The 20,890-nt window shown below is 40.9% G+C and overlaps 2 long non-coding RNA genes across 2 annotated transcripts in view; one reads left to right on the top strand and one right to left on the bottom strand.

The window, feature by feature from the left end:
• Positions 1-20,890, bottom strand: part of LOC145940323 (uncharacterized) — a 211,373-nt gene that overhangs the window by 25,251 nt on the left and 165,232 nt on the right. The window contains exon 9 of the long non-coding RNA XR_014425993.1: positions 7,209-7,314. This is a non-coding gene — a long non-coding RNA (uncharacterized LOC145940323). The remainder of the gene's footprint in view (positions 1-7,208; positions 7,315-20,890) is intronic.
• Positions 181-20,890, top strand: part of LOC145940326 (uncharacterized) — a 40,023-nt gene continuing 19,313 nt past the window's right edge. Inside the window, exons 1-2 of the long non-coding RNA XR_014425996.1 lie at positions 181-326; positions 481-523. This is a non-coding gene — a long non-coding RNA (uncharacterized LOC145940326). The remainder of the gene's footprint in view (positions 327-480; positions 524-20,890) is intronic.

The raw sequence follows: 20,890 nt of genomic DNA, 5'->3' as shown, positions 1-20,890 counted from the left end.
TATATATGTATTTTATTTGTTACAGGGAGCATTGCTGATAAGCTGCGCGCCTGACTGTGAGATTCTCGAGTATCGAATGGACGTTGATTCGTGCGATTATAGCTTTCGAATCGTTTCTTCTCATTGTGCAATGTACGCGAAATACGCGTATAATTCACGCGTCGCGTCGGGAGTGCCGTGTAAAGTTTCGCGTGTCGGAAGTGCCGTGTAAAGTGTCGGGCGATTGTAATTATTCGTGTTTTCGCGAGTGTCGTGAGTGCTACCATGGATCAAGAGAGGAGGAGGAGGCCCGGGGAGGCATCGGGCGACAGCGGGGCAACTGTGAGGTATGCAAAATATCTAAAAATATTTTTTTCTAAATTGTATTGAGATATTCGACCGTTTCAGACTTTTGAAAACACCTGTACACACATATACACACACCCGCCCCCCCCCCACACACACATATGTATATACATAATTTGAATATTTTGTTTTCAGATCAATGTGTGCTGTGTACTACACCTTCGCATTGTACGTATCGGTGAGTGAGAAATTTATTTTATAACATTTCTATAGCGGTAATATGGAGGTGTATATAATATGTTGAAAATATTAAAATAGTAACATTTTAAATAATATGGTATATAATAATTCATTCGCGATTAATTTTTGACAAAAATCAGCAGTAATTGTCAAAAATATTAATTGAATTTAAAATATTGTATTATAACAATAATGTATTATAACATTCCTTTCTAAGAAGGGCATGTTAAGTCGATTCTCGCAAGTATTGTTGCATCTTTTCCGTCATGCTAATTGACTGTTTCGATTCGTACTGTGCGTTATACTCGTAGCATCGAGAGGTTGTCATCGCGAGGGTTAGTAGTGTAACAATTTGTTCAAAATAAAATTAAATAAAATCAACGCGAATCTTGACAGCCAATGAGCATCGCGGAAAAGCGACAACAATAAACTTTGATATATGCGAGTATCGACTTCATACATATACCTTTTTTAGAAAAGGAATTAAATATCTGATATTCGCTGACAAATTTCGGCACAAAATGAGCGCGTATCTCATGCGAAACGTCTTTGGCACGCATACGCATATCAGCATGCCGATATAATAAAGGCAACGGCAAGACAGCGGAAATTTGCGAGAAAATAACCCAGAGTCTTAAATTAATGGCGGAGAAATGAGCACACGGAGGAAGGCAGGTGGCCTTCAGCTATGTCAACTATCGCGATGTCTTTACCGGAGAATGACTTTATATACCGGAAAGATACGAGACCGGCTCCTCGGTCGACCGAGGGGGGACACGGAATATAGAATATGAAAGAGACACGGGATCACGGTGAAAAAAAAGCGGAGAAAAAGCGTCGGAGAAAGGATAGCGCGTGGAGTACACAGTTGAGAAATTGCTACTGCTAGAATATAGAGAATTCGCGGGACGTGAAGGGGGACGAAAGAGGCGAGGGAGGAGGGTTCGTTTGCTCGCGCGAGGCAGCGCGGATGTTCCGTGAAAGTGGGTGATTGTATGCGCGGGCCGTGCCGGGCCAACCCGGGTTCGTACAATGCAAACAACAATACGCAATCAAGTAGTTGACGGCTGACGTTCGCATTACCGCGCCATTGTTGGACGCGTCTCTCCTACGGCGTTCTGAAATTACGGAGCCGCCCTGAGTACCGAATTATACTCGGGCGTATGCCACGCGCGCGTTAACGCTCACGTCGAGGAATTTTTCCGGCCCGTCCTCGAAACGGACGGGAAAGCGAGGAGATGCTGTAATCGGAATGCTCGCAATTCGCGCGGCCGATCGTTTATATGATGTATAAATGTCAACCGCCTAAAACCGCAGTAGTGAGAATCGTAAATGGTCAGCCGCGGTTCGTCAATCTCTTTATCTCCTTTCCAATTGATTGTAATATTAGCGGATTTTGCTAAGTGATTAAAAAACATTATTTTCGACGCGTTCTGACGAAAAAGTTTAGAATGCGTTATAAAATTTTATTTAAAAAAAATTGAATACGTATCGAAACGTGAACACTGTTACATGTTTGTATATAAATTATTAAGTAGTAATTTAAAAGAAAATATTTTCTTAAAAAACAATATTTTTTTCATTTTTGCAATATAATTTTTATAATATAAATATTTAAGAATGCATTGTGTATATACATATATGCACGTTTTATGGAGAATTTTTGCATTTTTCCTTTCAACAAAGTTAAATTATGATTATGATTTTTGGAAAAAATGTGGTAGCATAATTCTAATTTTTTTATATAAAAATATAGTAGGCAATATTAATTTTTCAATTAGAACAGTTCAGCAAAATCTCTGTGCCCAGCACACACAACTAGTAATATATATTCTTACGAAAATCGCTAGCGAAGTAAATGCAAAATGATCATAATGTATCTACAATATTTATCGAAGCATGTGACAACTGTTTGAGGTAATGTGTCTAGTGCATTACCGATAACTGTGTCATGCTACAAATTATGCGAACAGAATTTATAGCACCGCATAAACGGCGTTATAAATTATATTGAATATGCTGATATATGTACAACTCTATATATACATATATATATATATATAATTTCCGATTACATAAATTAATATATCGATCGCGGATGAGAGAGAAGTGTTGTAGCATGTCGCATTGTAATTTAACTTGACCCGCGTGAATTGTAAGGTTCTCCGAATAAATCGGTTCGCCTAGCCGCGGCGCGAACGGATGTTAGAAGATCCGAAATGCAAGTCCGGAATTGTGAAATTCGCCGAGAGCTGCGAAACGATTCGCGTCACTTGTCAAGCGTGCGCGCAGCTTAGTTCCCTCGATCTCCCGTAGCGTTTTGCTTCGAGATCAGGTGTAGCTGGCAGCGAGATTGTATGTACATATATGTACCGTATGGCTTTATACGTATAGTCGTCGCTATTCGTGCGCGAATCAGAATCCTGTCTTCGTGCCATCGTTGCATTAAATTTCTCCCTGATACCCTTGACACGACTGAGTCGCTCGCTTGTTCGCTGCAAAATTCCGTAACGTTTTGTTACGGAAACCATATACGAGGATGATCGAAGCCCAAGAAGAGAAAAGGAAAGAGAAATGTAGAGGCGAGTTATATCTAGGAAACACTATTGTTTCTTCGAGAGAGAAGAGCATTATCGACTTATTCCGTCGAAGAGAAATGTAAAACAGAATCGTTGCCAATTGTTTGCATGGATGTGCAAGACAAGTACGCTCTTTTGAGGATATGTGAATATATAAGATGTTAAGCGAATTCATTTCTTTCTTAAATCGAACAGAAAAATATTTTTTAAGCAGCAGGATTTCTAAAGGAAAAAAACGCGCGAATATAATTGACAAACGCTCGTTTCATCAGCTCGTTTTGTACATAGCTGGTCGTAACTCGTTAATTATTCACGGTGTACTATTAATCGAATTTCGCACAGAGTTATCTCCCGAGTCAGCTGTCAGATAGAGATGGAAATATCGCGTTTTATGCGACGTTGGGCGGCGAATCAAATCGCGAACTTTTAATTTCCGCCCGTCGTCGACACGGCGGCCCGACAGTAATAGCACGGAAACAATGCGACACGAGAGACGAAGATATCTCATCCACGGAAATGCGAGTTCCCGGCCTCCTTAAAGCCGAACGTTCGCGAACGATCGAAACGAGACGCGACTACGGGATTTATAAACCGGGATGTATACACAACATATGTGTACCGGCGCACCGGAAAATATTTTATATTTTGGCAGAACGAGATCGGCGGCTAGCCTGATTGAAGCATTGTCGGCCACTTTATCAATTCGTCCTCTCACTCGTCCGACGTACAGTTATATATACGAGCGCAATTAGAACACATGGAGCTATATGTACCTAATATATATATGTATGTATATATATATTTTTTTTCGATATTTACAAGGTTCGAATATTCAATCGGGATGGCTTGACCGACCATGCTGCGGATCACGCAGTGGAATAGATCGAGCTTAGAACGTCCGTCTCTCATATCACCCTCCGGATTATATTCCCTTCTCTTTCTCTCACTATGCGTCTATATATAAACTCTATTCGCCACACATACATATATATATTTTTAATATAATATGCAGAGCTGTAATATACGTTCGCATTAATTAGCAATGTACACGGTAAATAGAATAGACAATAGACAAGATTATCCTGCGGTGATAAGGGGTAAAGGGTGGACCGGCCGCTATTGATTACCGAAATTTATAGGCGTCATAATGCAACAAATATTTGCAATCTTGCCAGTGCAGGTGCCGCGGGGAAGAGGGGAAGAGGGGAAGGACTGTCCGTAAATAGATGTTTACATAAAGTAGCGAGCATCACGCATGCGTCTAAGATAATCATCGCTATCGCACGTGCAGTATTGCAAGGGGGATATAAGAAAATGTCCTATGTCGCGTGTGCGCAGTGGTCCATCATGCTAACCCTATCGTTTCATATAACTCGGCGACGAGCCCGATATTTCCCCACGATTCGACCACCCGAAGAGATTGAACCGTTCCACGGTCTATATTTAACAAGGCACCTGCTCTCTCACAAACAGCCAACCGGATCGATATACACAGGTATACGGTGTGTGTATCTCACGCAATCGGTTTCCTCTATCTCTTCTCTCGTCCTTCATCTCGTCCTCAATATCGAACTCGAGCTCAACTTCCGTTTGGTTACGCGCGAAAGAAACCGTCGAAGACGCCATCGTTTGAGGATATGACAAGAACCCCCCGGTACGAGATAAGTTCATTATCCATGGCTATATAGGTGATCTCTACAGCATTGACAAGGACTCGTTCCGTGAGCGGTTTGTTTTCCCAACGAATATTTCATGAGAATATTTCGTATCGAAAATAGAGATATCCACGTGTCACATCTGAGACGGCGATTGCCCACCGATGTCACGATGAGATCGTGGATTCGGATGTTTGTTTGTGAGAACGTATATCTTTTGGTGCATATATACATATATATTAAACTATTTTTTTTTCTTAGTCGCATACACCGGAAAAATCAACTTGGAATTTTTTTTCTCTCTCTATCCGTATTTACATATCTTTCCGTATTTTTTAGATTTTTACAAACACACGCAAATTTCGGAAATAAGATAAAATCTCCTATGTATGTAAAGACCGTCAAGTTTTTAATTAATATTTGCACGGTGGAGCAATCGTGTGCATGTGAAATAATTATCGCTGTAATATTAAAAAATCCATTAAAACGCTAATCTTTGGTATATCGCAAACAATTTTTATCTTGCAAAAGGAATTCACGATGAGGGCAAATTTAAAGACAGTTTTTGCTTGTTGAATTGAGGAGATTTACTTTGTAATTCCGTACGCGCGCGAGTAATACCTTCGTACGCGTGAAATGGAATACGAGTTTGCATAAAACGAGATTCTTTAATTCCGTTTCGTTAGCTGTGCGACGTATTTCGTGCCGCGCCGCACACGTTAAAGCGCCAGTCGCGTAAAGGTATTATTGCGCTCGTAAAAAGCGCAGTTAGAATCGTTTTCATTCGTCCTCGAGTTCACGTATCTCATCTGGCGAAAAATATAAGATGCGACAGGACGCGCACGGGATGAAAACGCGGACGACGCGAGATGAAACGGAGAGAGGAAGGCAATCGAAGAAACGCGACGAAGCGGAAGACGGCAATTATTTTGCCGAACGCGCTTTTTATTCGCGCGACGGAAAAACGCGAAAAAGGAAGCTTTTATATACATATATATATATATATATATATATATATATAAAATAGATATAGATGCATGGAATTGAATCTCTTCGCGTAAACGTGTTTTTGCGTTTCCCTTCGACTAGTAAATTCTTGCTCGCGCTTTATGACTTTCAACCTATCTCCATTTTCCGTGAGAAAAGTCAGCTTCGCTGCTCTCCGAATTCGTTATTTTTCTTCGTTCCGTTTATGCGGTTTATCTTGCCGCGCGAGTGACATTTTTTTTATAACTTTTCTCTCGCGAAACTTTCTTGCTAAATGCCTATAGTTTAATACAGAAAACGAAGCAGTAAAGCGGGATTAAGAGAGATAGAGAGATCTGTGACTGTTTCGGAAACTTTCCTAATATATTTGAAGTACATCTTTTCCCGCTCCATGTTTACTTAATCAACGTTTTTTTTTTGTTGTACTTATATTAACGATGCGTTTAAGCTCTCGTTTCAGAGCTCATTCTCTTTTCTTATGCAATTATCCTTTACCGTGTCGATTTATTGTCGCGACATTTATTTCGAGGGGAAAAAGTGTCCAACTGGAAAAGGTTAATCGGTAAAAAAGAATTTTTGAAAGTTCCTAAGCTTGTTAAAGCAAACGAAATAATAAATTAGTCGGTATAATAAAAAGCGGAGAGATGCTGGGAACTCAGAGATCGTCGAGGAACGGCAAGAAGAGTAACTGTCAATGATGCCAAATCAAGTTTGCCACTTAACGATATAAATAATGCAGTACGGTCGACAGGTCCATAGTTACTTGGACAACAGCGGTATCTGCGAAAACTTCTTCGGTAGTGTAAAGTGAGAGCATTCTACGGAAAGTGCTCGACAGATAATTATCCCGAAAATTCTGCGGGATAAGATCCTATCTCGTAATAAACGTAGAACGGCGCTGAATATATAAAACGAGATATATCGTGTATATATTTTGACAATTTTTTCGATTTTTACATTCAATTAAAATTTTGTACGTACATGTAAAATGTTTGCAAACGAGTGAAAAGTAAGCAAGTTAGTCACACAATTGACACAGTTTTTGCGCGAGCCGACGAGAATTCTATCGAGCCGAATATCGAATGAGAGGCGGCGTAAACGAGATTGCGCTATACACACGTTTTGACATGCACGATCGCGCAAATAATTGCTTCGAAATAGGAATCATAACGCACAAATCCGACGTGACATAAGTAATGCGATTAGCGATAGAGAGAATCGTTGCGAGCTTTCAATGAATGGATTCTCTAAACGATGAAGCAACTAATTGGGGGAAGAGTGAATTTTGCTCTATGCGCGCTCTAATGCTATATATGTTTCATTCGGTGCATTTAACTCGAATGACGTACAAAGCAAAGTTTGTTATTTCGAATATCTCGCCCCCCCCCCCCTTTGGCTGAATACAAACGCGTAATAAATAACGACACGGATAACATTTAACGAGAAACACTTAATCACCTACCTGCTCGATGCTGCCTGCATTCTCGGCCGATGCCCATGGATGAAGTAGCTAACGAATTCAGCGTTTCCTGCAGTAGTTCCGCCGATAGTTTGTTAAACTGCGCGACCTGTTTGAAACAAATAACACGGTTAACCAAGTCGGGAAAAAGTCGGATAACAGTAATAATAATAATAATAATTAAAAAAAAGTTTACTCCGCCTTCTCTTGTGCCTATCTCATCCCAAGGAAGTAGTACATCTACGTCATAATTAATATGCGCATTCATTATCGCAATACAAATTTATACCAAGGTAGAGGTCTGAGAAAATTAAATGAACCATTTCATTTTATGCGCGCTATAAAAATTTCACTCGTTTAAGAAATGTTTACTATGCACTATGTAAATATTATCAAATATATTTATCATATGAGAAATGAAGAGACATATTAAAAGAGATATAAAGTAATGATATGTTCTTTTGAAATGTGCGTGTGTTGGTTCACACAGACACACCCGCAAGTCATTAAATATATATATTATCGCTTTATAGACATGACGAGAATATAAACTTCTAGTTTGCAGGTTCTGCAAATTTTAAGAATTTCGCGCTTACTCCCTGAAGAAATCTTTAAATTATTTAACTGCACGTATCGATCCAGAAATACGACGTGGTAATTTTCAAAATAGCTATTCTTTCTTTGTTTTCGTTATCCACTGAACAACCACAATGGTCTTGTCGTCTTAACATCGTTGATAATATCTAAAACGGAAACGTCCTTTTCCTTTTCTCAATAATTTGCAGGCGTAAAGAGCAGTTGGCGAGAAATTACAAATTACTGTGGTTTCGTTACGGATATATACCGCAGTTTCTTTTGTTATTTTATCGTGATGGCCCTTCGCTTTTCTTCGATCAATCGGATTCGTTATCGTCAAAAAAGGAGAATCAGGGGCGGCTTGTAAAAGCCCACTCGGCGCGATAACGAAATTTACTATCAGCAAATCGGGGAGGGAGAGTCGCTACTCAACAAGTTGGTCTCGTCGGGGACAGATAGGTAGTTAGGTAGATAGGTAGGTAGATGGTGGCTTTTGCTCGATGCCGGGACGCGAAATACGGAAATCGTGCAACCGAGCGAAGAGAGGGAAGGGGGATTCGCTTGGTAAAGCGTCGACGAAAAAGGTGATATTTTATCGAATGTCGCGGGTATTATTTGGTTTTACGCCGATATATTTTACCAATGAACGCCGACTCGCGCGCTCTCGGCTCTGTTATCTGCACACTGCTGGCGAGCGTTCTCATATGAAATGTTTTTACATATTTTACTCCTCACCTCTTCCTCTTTCCTGATCGTCGCAAACCGTGGAATTTATCCGTGCCAGCCAATTTACACGCTCGACGATTCTGAGGGCGCGCGTCGTTAGCCAATCTCGCTATTGATGATCCCGCATTTTTCGAGGAACGCGGAAAAAAAACGAAGAGAGAAAAATATCCAATCGCTATATGAAATCTCGCAGAATCATTTTTACGTCCAAGTTTCTGACAAAAATGACAATTAAGAAAAAAAAATTCGAAAGTTTTTATTAAATATATTATAGTAAATAAATATATATCTATCTCTTTAAATTAAACGTCGCGAGGAAAGATTTAAAAATGTTTTCCTTATAAATAATAAATAATTAACCGGCGCAGAAAACTTAATACTATATATTCTCGGAGAAAAATATGACCGAGAGAAGGAGAAATACAAGAGCTGTCGAATGACAAATATTAATAATTTATGAGGGCTTTTTTCTAAAGAACGAAAGTACCGGATGCGTGCTTTAATTCTTCAGCCGTGGAAGTGCGGGAATATCGCAATAATAGTTAGAGCAAACACGACTGAATTTAAACGTTTGCACTGGCAGTGGAGCCGAAGTTTCCATTCCGTTTGCACCGTGGAGAGTTGTTCGCGAATAGAGAGAGAAAAAAAGGGCGCGTGCGACTCTGACGACCTTCTTTACGAGCGTTATAAAGTGCTCAAATAGAGTTAATGCTCCGTGATTGTTGGCTAATCGGAAACGTCATGGACTCGCGCGTGAATTCTCTTTATCGAAGGAACCAAAAAAAAGAAAATTGCGAAGTGTGTATAATCAAGCGTATTATAGATATTTTAAACAGATAGATTCAGCGAGATACTTTAATTTTTCGAGATAATTATAAGTATAAATATTCGAATAAAAAGATATATTCGCTTTATCTTCTCGGACTTTCAATTAGAGAGTTTTAACTGTCAAGCTAATTGCATATCAATAAATCCTGAAGTAAAAACGATGATATTTGAACCGTCGAAGAGCTCTCAATTTTTATTTTCTGTTCGAGGTTTTTCTCGTTTTTCGCGTTATTCTTCGCGTGATCGTCACGAGCGCGTTTATGCAGACCGCTCTCTATTTAGAGGTAATAACGGATAATTTTTGTTTCGGGAAAACCCACGTTCACGTTCTGTAAAAGCTCGCTGAGTGCTGGGCGTATATCGCGTCTCTGTTTTTACCTCGTTGCCGAGGTGCGCGGCTGCGTTTTACCCAACAGCAGAGTCCGAATGCCTCAGCTCGTGATTCTTTATAACTTCGATTTTTCGTTTACGGATTTTTGCGTGTGTTTGCCGGGGAATTTAATTTTCAGAATTGCGCGTTATCGAGCAAAGCCATAATTCTCATTAAATGTGTATTTCGAAAAGTAAAGAATACCGCGAATTACAGAGAGAAAGAGAAGACAAGACATTAAATATACTGTCGGATTATAATCATATTGTGTAACAAATGTTTATCTTAGTTTTTTGAAAAATTATTTAAAATTATTAGGATTACTTTTCTGGAAAATAATAAAAAACACTAATTTGTTAAGCGATAAAATATATATATATATATAAGTATTAAGAAATTAATATTAGTTATTAATATAGATGAGATTAACTGATAATGCAAATTATTTGCAAGAATTGTACATATTTACACAAAAAATTTATGATAAAAATCTGATAAATTATGAAATTTTCTCTGCCTCATATATCCCAAAATCGATTCTTTCGTCGTCAAAGAACGACGCAGATTTCATACTAGGGGTAAACTTCGGTTTTGAGCCGCCGTCGGCATTGGCCGAGTGCTTTGAAGGATGGTTCTCATGAGGTATAAGTTATCTCGGTTGATTGGGTGCACAAGCTGAATATACATAGGGTCGGTTCTGGTCATAATACTTCGCTCATTTCTCGTCTGATACGGATACATCAAAGCAAAATGGATTACATGTTTTCGAGATCAACCTCGCCCCAAATTTATTTCAATAAAGAGCTATCGCTATATATACCGCTTGCTATATAGAAACTGATTATTTCTATTCGCAAAATTATCGATAACATGAAAACCACTGAGAATTGGAGTAAAGCTAAACTAGTTCACACAGTTGATTACTCTTTTTTTAAAGCAAATAGAAAGTCGTACAGAAATTTTTTTAATTCAGTTTATTTGAATAACTCGCGTCGGAGCGCTTCCAGTTCGCTTCTAGCACGCTTGATGCAATTATTTAATTTTAATTTCACTAACACGTGTATTTACTAACCGTTATTTTCGTAATTGTCAAATTGGTGCAAAACGCGCGAGTCACCGGACGCGAATATATCGAAATAAGTCGAGCGCGCCGCGGAAGGGAAACGTCACTTTCAGGCGGAAGTGACGCGAAACGTTCGCTACACACGTCCGCGATGTTGTGTATTTTTCATTCGTCGAATATGTACATAACAATCGGGGGACGTACACGTTTCCCCGGATCCCGCCAGCTAAATAACGCCGGTTCGTTACGTCGCGCCGCGTCGCATCGCCCAGGAGGAGAGAGCGACGCGGCGCAAACAGAAGCGGCGGCACAAACGCGCGTTTGGTGGGCGCTTAATGTTTTAAAAGTTAAATCGGGCCACATGCCGCTGCTCCGTTCTCGCGAATCCGACACGGCGCGATGCGGCGTGACGCGGCGGCCAAACGACCGCGTAGAATTCAATATCTGGCCGGGCCAAACACGCGGCTCGAATTGAACGAACGCCGCGCGTCGTTTTTCGATGCATTGCAAATGCGGCCATGAATCTGTTAAACTATTGGTAGACGACGGAGGAGGGGAGAGGAAGGGGTGACCGCGTTGAGCGAGCACCAGGACTCGGTCGACGTGTCCATCGAGGCGTCCCTGGGAGGGTAGATGCGTGTAGACTGGAAAAAAAGGGGCGACGTTTTCCTCCCCTGTGCTCTCTCCTCGCCTACCCACCCTTCGACCGGTAGGTCGTTGGCTCGTTCAGTTATACACCACCCGGTAAATAAACAAGCGCACCAGTAACGATTAAAACCGTGCCTGCCGTAGGACGAGTACCTTGCGTCAGCCTCGTGAAATTCACGTAAATTGTTAGTAAAGTCAGGAAATCGCTCAGCGAGGATATAAGGTGTCAGACTTTTGACGAAGGTGAAATAGGGTGAAATAGAGTGAAAAAGGAAGGGCGAAAAAAAAGGAAAAGAGAGAGAGAGAGCGCATAACGCTTTGCATTGGAATGCTCGTTTACGCGTCCGAGAAAGTCTTTTAATTTTCGGAGAGATTCAATTTTTCATTTCACACACAACAGAATAAATACCTTACACCAAAAGTAAAATATGTACCCTCTTCTCTTGGTTCTTGTAAATCCATCACTGAAAATGCGCTATTTTCCTCTCGTTTTACTCTCTTTTCTTTTTCGTGCTTTTAGTGTCGAGTAACTCTTTAGCTCAACCCCGTATTCGAGGGTGGAGTAACAAAACGCGGGGGACGATTAAATCACGGCAACGGTGGAAAGAGACCATTCTCTCGCGAAATTCCAGCGTATACATACATATCTATTTCCGCGGCTGCTGTTTCTCGCGCATCTCCGCACTACGGGGACACAAACTTAGGGATAGCACGGACGAAGTATCGCACTTTTACGGCCGTCGCGTCGCTCGGGCCAAGTCGAGTCACGTTAATTGCTTTCGAAATTACGGGGCGCCGCGGCTGGTTGTGCAGTTGTTTGAAGTCTACGTCCGCCTACGATCTTTTGCCTGGGTCTACGCGCTTTGAACGGCACACAGTCGAGGTCCTCGTGCGAATTAAACGGTGAATTTATATTCTCGCGGTAATGACAATATAAAGCAATCGTTTCGCTTTCGCGCAAATTAATTACCCATTCTATTTACGCTATTCGCGCGCAAGTTCGCAATGATATGATGAGCATTCGCGAGCATGCATTGTTTTGGCGAAACTATTTCAAAAACGATTTAATATTGCTCTTGCAAATTAATAATTTGTTTGCAAAAGCTAATTTGTCGTCAATATTTAATAATAACTTTGATAATTTTGATTCAATTGTTTCGTTGAGAAAGGAATGTTTAACACGATTAGAATTTGATGTTCTGGAAAGGGATGAAAAATCATCCCTTTTGCACTAATCCTCTCAGCAGCATAAGAAATGCGTGTCAAATATCGCGGCATTCGAATTTTTCGGAGAATTTTTCGTACCATATTTTGACAAATTGCAATATATGTTGTAAATAGGCACGATAGTCGATAAAAAAAATATATATATTCTTTTTATACACATATCGCGCACGTGCGAATCAGGAGGAAGAGGGCCGTGAATGGGATCGGGGGTAAAATTTATTCCGGAACAACAAAGCGCATCGCATCGGTAATTCGGGTGCGGATTATCGGCACACGGTTCCCCTCTCTCCGATTCCGGGATCGATCTCACGCTCCCGCACGTTTTCCGCGAAAGAAAAGCGCGAGAGAATTTTTCTTCTCTTGAGCGGCGCGCTCGACAGATTGGCAGCTAATCTCGGGAGCGAATACGCCACCACGGGATAAAATTGTGCGCCCGCGGGATAGGCGGATCGCGGCAGCCCTCCGGAGAGATCGGATGGGATCGGGGTGGAGAAAGCGGCGGAAAGAAAGGGCCGTCGCTGCGAGTTAGAATGTAAAAAAGTTAACCGGCGATGAGATTGCATTTTAATGCCAGCCGCGCGCATATCGGAAACAGATTTCCGTTTTTATACCCATCTCTTTGCTTATCATAGACCGCAATTCCCCCTCATTCCGTATCACCACCGCAGTCGGCAAAATACCATATCAATGGCGCTCTCTCCGCGGCCAGGTGTAGCTATATAAGCTCTCGCGCCTTCAGTGCGCGATTCCGATATTCAATTCCCCGTTCGTGGATTTTGCAGTGAGCGAAGGAGGAAAGAAGAGCAGAAGAGAGAGGAAAAAAAAGGAGCGAACTCCTCTTACATAACGATGCATGCCGCTGCTGCATCGTTTACGTCCCGTCGTCATGTCATTCGACAAAGAAAAACAAGTAGGAGCGAATTTAAAGCTCTAAAAGTCTTAGGAAAACCAGTTTAGAGATCCTATTCTAGAGAGAATAATATAAAGTTAAAATAAACTTGTTTCTTATAAAAACACTTTCTCTATCTCTCCATGATATTATTTAAAGTACTAGTTTTTGATAGCATAATAATAATAGTAAAATATAGCTCTTTATTCTTTCGAGAAACGAATAATTATTTTCCAAACAAGATTTAAAAGTCACTTGGATTGTTTATGAAAAAATCAGTCATTAGACTTTCCAATAGCGCAAAAAAGAAAAAAGCGTGAAAAGGAAGACAAAAAAATGAATTAAAAATAAAAACAAAAAAAGAAAGAAAAGCGCTGCTGGCAGTCTTTCTTTCCACGCTATCTTTCCTTTTATCTTTCTCCCGAGGACCTCGTACGACGCGAGATGTTATTTCGCAGCGCTTGTCGCAAGCTCTCATTTAGCCTGCGTACTTTCCTCTCTCTTACTCGTTCATTGAGCTGGTGCGCTGGTAAGTGGCCCGGTGGTCGCTCGCGATCGGTCGACCGGCAAAACCGAAGGCGGAATTCGCGATGAGGGGTCCGTCGTGTGCCATATTTCGCTCGCCTGGCAAATAGATTCCGCCCGTGTATTACGGCTGACTGCTCGCGCGAAACGTAACGTAACGTAACGTCGCGATAGCGCCGCTCTCAGGGCCCTTCGGGACTCGTGTTATCTCGCACGATATAAAGAACGCCGGGCAAATCTCATGATACGATAGTGTCGTTCGCGAGCATCAGGATGGCAGCTTTGTGCCGCCTGCGGAACGCTGTCCTCGATTCGACACCGCACACAGGCAGAGGATTACTGTATTCGTCCGCCAGATATCTGCTTACGTTTCTTTCTTTTTATCGAACTTTATTCTGCATCCCGGTAAACGGTACTTAACTAGTTAATTCCGTAATAAATATCACGTTAATATAATCTCCTTTAAGTCAATTGCTTATTTCATACGCAAATGTAATTACGGTAATAGAATTAAATAAGAATATATGTGACACATTTTTTTTCTTTTATACGACTAATTGCAAGATTAAGAGGCTTAAAAGGTTCGAGCCATAGTTCCGTAAAAAATATTTTTATTTGAGAAGCGGAAAACGAGGAGACGAGAGAATATGGCTGCGGGATGAAAAGGTAAAAAAGGCTTCTTTGAAACTCTTTTAACTTTTGATCAGCTTTTGAAGGTCGTTAGCGTGTAAAAAGAGATTTGAAGAAGAGTGCAAAGGTTTGAAGAGTAAAGGATTGCCGGACACCCGATAACTTTCTTCTCCTCTCTCTCTTTTTTTCTATGCAATTCTCCCGGGATGCAGCGTTTCCCGCTTTTCCTTCGAAGCTTTTCTACTTTATGTATATCGGCAACTTTTGATAGCCGCATGCCGGAAATGAAATTAGGTCGTATCTTACGCTCGATATCATGCTTCTAAAAGTTATGCACCGGTTTGATAATAGGCGACATATCTCGACGAGTAACAATAAAACTGGCCGACAGAAAAGATGCAACATCATACAATAAGTTCGTAAATCTCGCAATTCGAAATCGCGATCTCATAAGTCATTGATAATAAGAATCGATACGTAAAAGTATTTGTACATCGCATGCAAAATATATTCCATTCTAAATTTAGATATTTATTAATATTTGGCAAAATAAAAGAAACAATATTTGAAGTAATCAGGTATTTGAATTGTGTTATTTTCCATAAGATCAATTTAAGAAAAAAAAGAAAAAACGAAGAAATTATTGCAGCCTTATTTTTAGAGATTTATATTACATAGTATATATTTATAATACTAATTTTTAATGTGTTAATTTTATATAATTTCTATTTATTATTCTATTTATATGAATTATTTTTTATTTGTAATTATATTTCATACAATAAGCAAATAATAGGTATAAAGTCTAATGAACCTGAGTCGAGTTGACAAAATTATTTGTGTCAATTTTGCAGTGTGTCACTTTTAGACGAGCGTATGTCGCTAATACGAAAATGTACAAATACGCTATTACTTTGGTTATATTTTTATAACTCGACACGACGGCTTGAAAACCGTGTTTGCCTCTCTCTCGATGAATTTTTGATTGCGAAATACACACAGAAATTCCTCCGACATAATCAAGTTACAAGGGATGCTATTCTAGGAACCGAAGTCTGTCTATATTTCTCGGATCATTAGAAGCGCGCGCGGGATTCAGGTTTAATAAAATATGTAAACCTATTTCTCGCAGAGTGCGAGGAACGTCGAGGTATTAATATCACCAATATTAATATCTCACCATCACGCGAAGACCGATAACCGCATCGGGACTATTATTATAGACGTGCACCCAACGTATATATAGAGTAGTGACCGCAATATATACCGTAAAGGGGATCGACGTACTTCTTATCCGGCTGCGCCGTCTCTAAATCACGCCAACCGGTACGTTACGTACATACATACGTAGGAGAGATTCGTCGTAGACCGTAATTTGCACGGATCACGGACCAAGCTGGAACACGAAAATGCTCGGCTGCAATGCCCTCCGCACCTACGGGAAGAGGACAGGACAGAGAAGGGAAAGGGGGAAGAGGGCAAAATGTCACGCGGGTTGAAGCGCATTACCATACGGTACGACCATGAAGCGTACATAAGGTTCGGACACGGTGGGCCTGAATTAATTATTCCCTAACAGCCCCGAATGAGGTTCGCTCTGTCGATCTCTTTCTCTCTCTGACTACTTCATCTCTCTAAGTAGAACTAGTCCTCGTACCATTTTCCTACGTGCCTTGTGACATAAAAAAATATAACGGGCTGCGGTTTTTCTTTTTTAAGAAATAAACGAGTAAATGCATTATTCGCCACTAGACATCTACAGCTCGTCAAGTATCACTTCTATAATCGCGTGTTTCTTAGCGAATGATAAACTCTATATACACGAAGGCATAATGCACAAAGTTATACAGCCATTAAATAATTTATTAAATATTTAATAAAAAAATTTAATAATTTATCAAATTATTATTTATTAAAAAGCATTGACTTGAGACGATTGCACGTATATATAGCACGTCGACACGGTCCTTAAATTCTAACGTTGAATTTGGTGAATAGTAAGACGGCGAATCGATGTCAATTTGACGTTTCATGCAAAAGACGATTAAGCGGCTCTTCGTGCACCTGCCAATTTAGCTCGTCAATTCTATTGGTATCTTCGCAACAAATGTTGAAAATTACAAGTTGATGGCGTAATAATAGAAGTCTCAATTTCTCACGATCGTTAAAATTCAGGCAAGATTGCGTCGTCACGCCTACGGGAAATAAGATTTTCTAACGACTTAATTCTTAACCCATACGTTTTTAACTCGGGGATATTAAGTCCGAAGAAACCGGATGGTAAACGGGGAAGAGCGTGGTAGGAAAGACGTAGGGAAAGGGGGTAAAGGAAGAGTAATGACGGTAATACTACAGAACCGCGCGGGGGCAGGATTGCGCAGAGGGCAAATTTTGGCGGATAGGGGACGAGATAGGAGCCGGAAAGTCAAGGGCCGGGCGTTTGATGACGTCATCATCTGCTCTAATGGTCAGACATTACCGGGTTTAATTATTCGGCGCCCTCGCCTTCCCCTTGGTCTCTTCTACCGTTTCTCTTCTCGCTTTTGCAGACACGTAATCGCTTGCACCCTTGCGTTTCTCCTTTCGAGAACGAGAAGCTCGAGAGATTAAGAGAAATGCAAGTGTGTGAGAGAAAGATATAGACGAGAGTGCAGAGGAAGAGAACGAACCTGTTATCCAGAAATGGCGCGAGACTTTTTACGACGTGTCGATGACCATCAAAGCGATGATGAACGATTAACGTCAGTAATGTCAAACTGCCTTAAAAGCACTGCGACGGTTATTCCATTTTAACGGCGTGTGCTCTCCGTCTGGTACGCGCTTTTCATTTTTAAAGACGCAATTCTCGAATGCACCTTGACGTACTAAATGTCAGCAGAGAGAAAGAGAGAGAGTAAGCGGAGTTTTGAAAAATTTCATAGACGGTAAAAAATTATTTCTATTCAAAGGAATGTAAAACGCAAATCAGTTCTGTTTTTTTAATATTGAAGTTATTTAAATATATTGTCTAACAGATATAATATCATAATTTGGAAATGTATGTTGCGTTATTTTATTATATTATTAAAAAAAAAGCTTGGAGATGAGATATTTGACAACTGTGATTTCTACATAGATGAAATAATTTGTAATTTATATATTCATAATTTATTCATAATTTATTCATAATTTATACCGGCAGTCTGACAATTCTGACCTCAATGTTGCGTCCAATTAAAATAATAACGTTTTATTTGGATGTCGCGCAATCAAGAGAATATCAAAGCATATAAATTTATTATAATTATTATTAATCAATGAGAATCGCGTTAATCGGTTTTTAATTGATAAGATATCATTTTCTCTCTCTATCCGACGATATATATTTACTGTTAAAATGCCATTTGCTAGATTGCTAATTTATCTCGTGAGAAACTATGTATCACGGTGACGTGAACCGATCTTCGAATTCTCCGGTGAATCAGGCCTCAAATCTCCGTCACCCTCTCTCTCCGGAGACTACGACGTGACATAATATCTTCCCACCGATAATTCTTACGCCAAAACTCGCCCGCAACCTGGACACCTTTCACGGTCATAAATCCATCAGACTCAACATTCGGGATATTGATTCTGGGTCGTACCTTGGTCAAACCATCCCGGGATACGGGTGGAATGGGGGAGGTGCAAGGGAGGGCTGGTCGACCAGAGGAAAAATGTTGTACGTGCTCGATCACGGTGCTATCTGGGCCGCCTCGACGATTGAATAATGGTTGCTCGCTTTCGCGTCTGCGAGAGCCGAAGCGATTCCGCTCGCATTCGCAGACACGTCGTAACGTAGGTCTGTGGACCGTAAACGCGCGCGTCGATTAAGATTATATAATATATCCGCGAAGAGAGCCGCGCGGCCGGAGACGCCGGGGGAATAATTTACCCCTAGGATACCATTTTGCGACCGCGGCGCGGAGAATTTCATATCCGTCTGAGACGCCTGATAACGGCGAGCGACGTTGGAGAGACTGGAAGAAGAGGGAGAGGGTGCGAAGAGAGCGATGTCGCCCCCGCGAAATATTATGGCACCCGCGTCATTTCCGCGTGCTGATTGGAAATTGTCACCGCCGCCGCGCAACTATCTCTGCTCCATTGCCCGCGCGGATATTAGCCGGAAACGCGGCCTTGCCGCGGCGCGAAAACTTTTTGATTGCGTTTCGCAATCCGGGAGGAATCGCCGCCGCGTCGGGAGATCGGGGATTCGCACAGATGCCGCGCTGCATATATATGCGTGTGGTGGATAGATACAGCGCACGTATATACGTGCCCCTCTGTTTCTGTTACTTTGATGAACTGCGCGGATTCCGCGCCGCGGAAACCGACGCGGGTGTCGCTGATAATGACGTATCACCGTAAACGCGACCGTATATCCGCGGGTCACCAAACATTTTCGGACTGCACCCCTTGTACAGATCTTTTTTTTTTTTTTTCGATTCTTTTTCCTGGATTTCATAGTTTCGGACGATAAGCCGGCGGGATATTTTTTTTCGCGCGGTCACAAAAATCTGTTTCCCGCGTTGAAAGCTTTTCACCGGACGATTTCATGGTAAATGGACCATATCTATGATTTTCGATCCCTCAATTTTTGACACGTTTTTCTTATATATTATATATTAGATATTTTCTCCCGTATGTGAATAATACATAAAAAATATGTAGGATTAAATTTGTCCCATTAGGCAAAGAGAGTATAAATTTATTCGTCAGAATTTTTGAAAAACTTTATAAAGAGCAAATAACGTATGAGAGATGTTAGAGAAATATTTCGCGTCTTATGTCACGAAAAGATTGTATATCGTATAAAAGGACAGAAAAGCCTCAGCTTTTTCCGAGCCTTTTTCTCTTCCGAATGTATAAAGGATAAGGCACTACAAAGAATGAAGTACGTATGTACAAGAAGGGATCTAGTAGGCGACTACACATTGTATCTACAAGTGTTTATCGATATCTCCCCGGAGTATAAGCTATATACGATAAAATCACATATTCGAACGCGAGCGCGTATGAAAAATTCATATATTCAAACAAACCTCTCCTCCAGTCCGCGATCTTATTTTTTTCCTCGGACAATCCCGGACACAGCTCTCGTTATCTTCAATGTGCAACGGCGCGGAATCAGCGGCGGCATATTACATCGTGCGCCGTGGACGATAAAATCCCACGCGGAGACGAATTTAATATCGTATCATCTACATTTAATCTTGCCCAAGACTGACGATAAATTCGAATGAAATCCCGATCAGAATTTCACGACGTCGGGGGAAGGAAAAGGGGAGAAAACAGCGAGGAAGAATGTTTCTTTAATAGCGCCGCGCCTCGCTGATGTGTTGCGCGAAGCCCGGAAAAATGTATAAATATATAAAAATACGGAACGCAACAAAACACGTTTAATACGGCCTCGTTGAAATCTCAAAAACACACAATCGGATTTCGGCCGCGCCTCGCGTCGTCCATTCGCACGGGGCACATTGATTTTCAACGCGGACTAGCACACAGGCCGAATCCTCTCTCTCTCTCTCTCTCTTTCTCTCTCTTCACACCAAACACCCGAAAACCTCTCTGAAAATACTATACACGTACATACTTACATACACATTACGGACGCAGCACGGTTGCGCAGCACGTGCGCGCGAGAGAGGACAGAGTTTGAGTATAGGCAGCTGCATTTGCGGACGAGGTGGTGGAGCGTATTCCTGTCGAGTGCTCATCGTGAATTGGTTTCGCAGCACGCGAGATAGTCAAGTTTTATCCGCGGAAGAGTGTTTCACCGCTAAAAAGTTGTCGAGAGAACGATGAAGCCGTAGTTTTAAAACGTGAAAACAAAATTCGTTGATTAACTTTTCGTGAATAGCGAGGGTAAATGTCACGATTGAATTGATTATATTCGATCTAATTATAATTTGTTTTTTTTATTTCCTTAACTGGTAAATTCTCTTTCGAAATGCATAATTGGCATAAAAATTTAATTTACATAGATACAAAAAAAAGTTTGCATCAATATTTTGCGCGTTTCAAGAATATTTATATGGAAATCTTTCAATATAAAAAAAAGCAGAAAGCACTCAATCAATTTTCTGAAATTAATGGCACATGATCGACAAGTGGATTATTGAACAGAGTTGCAATCGCACGCTGGTCAATACAAAGGATACGCATGCAACGTCGTTGTCGTC

Source organism: Prenolepis imparis, unplaced genomic scaffold (assembly GCF_030444845.1).
Source record: "Prenolepis imparis isolate NDT839.2.m4 unplaced genomic scaffold, iyPreImpa1.0 SCAF_9, whole genome shotgun sequence".
In the NCBI taxonomy this organism is placed as follows: Eukaryota; Metazoa; Arthropoda; class Insecta; order Hymenoptera; family Formicidae; genus Prenolepis; species Prenolepis imparis.
This window is presented reverse-complemented; position numbering and strand designations above follow the sequence as displayed.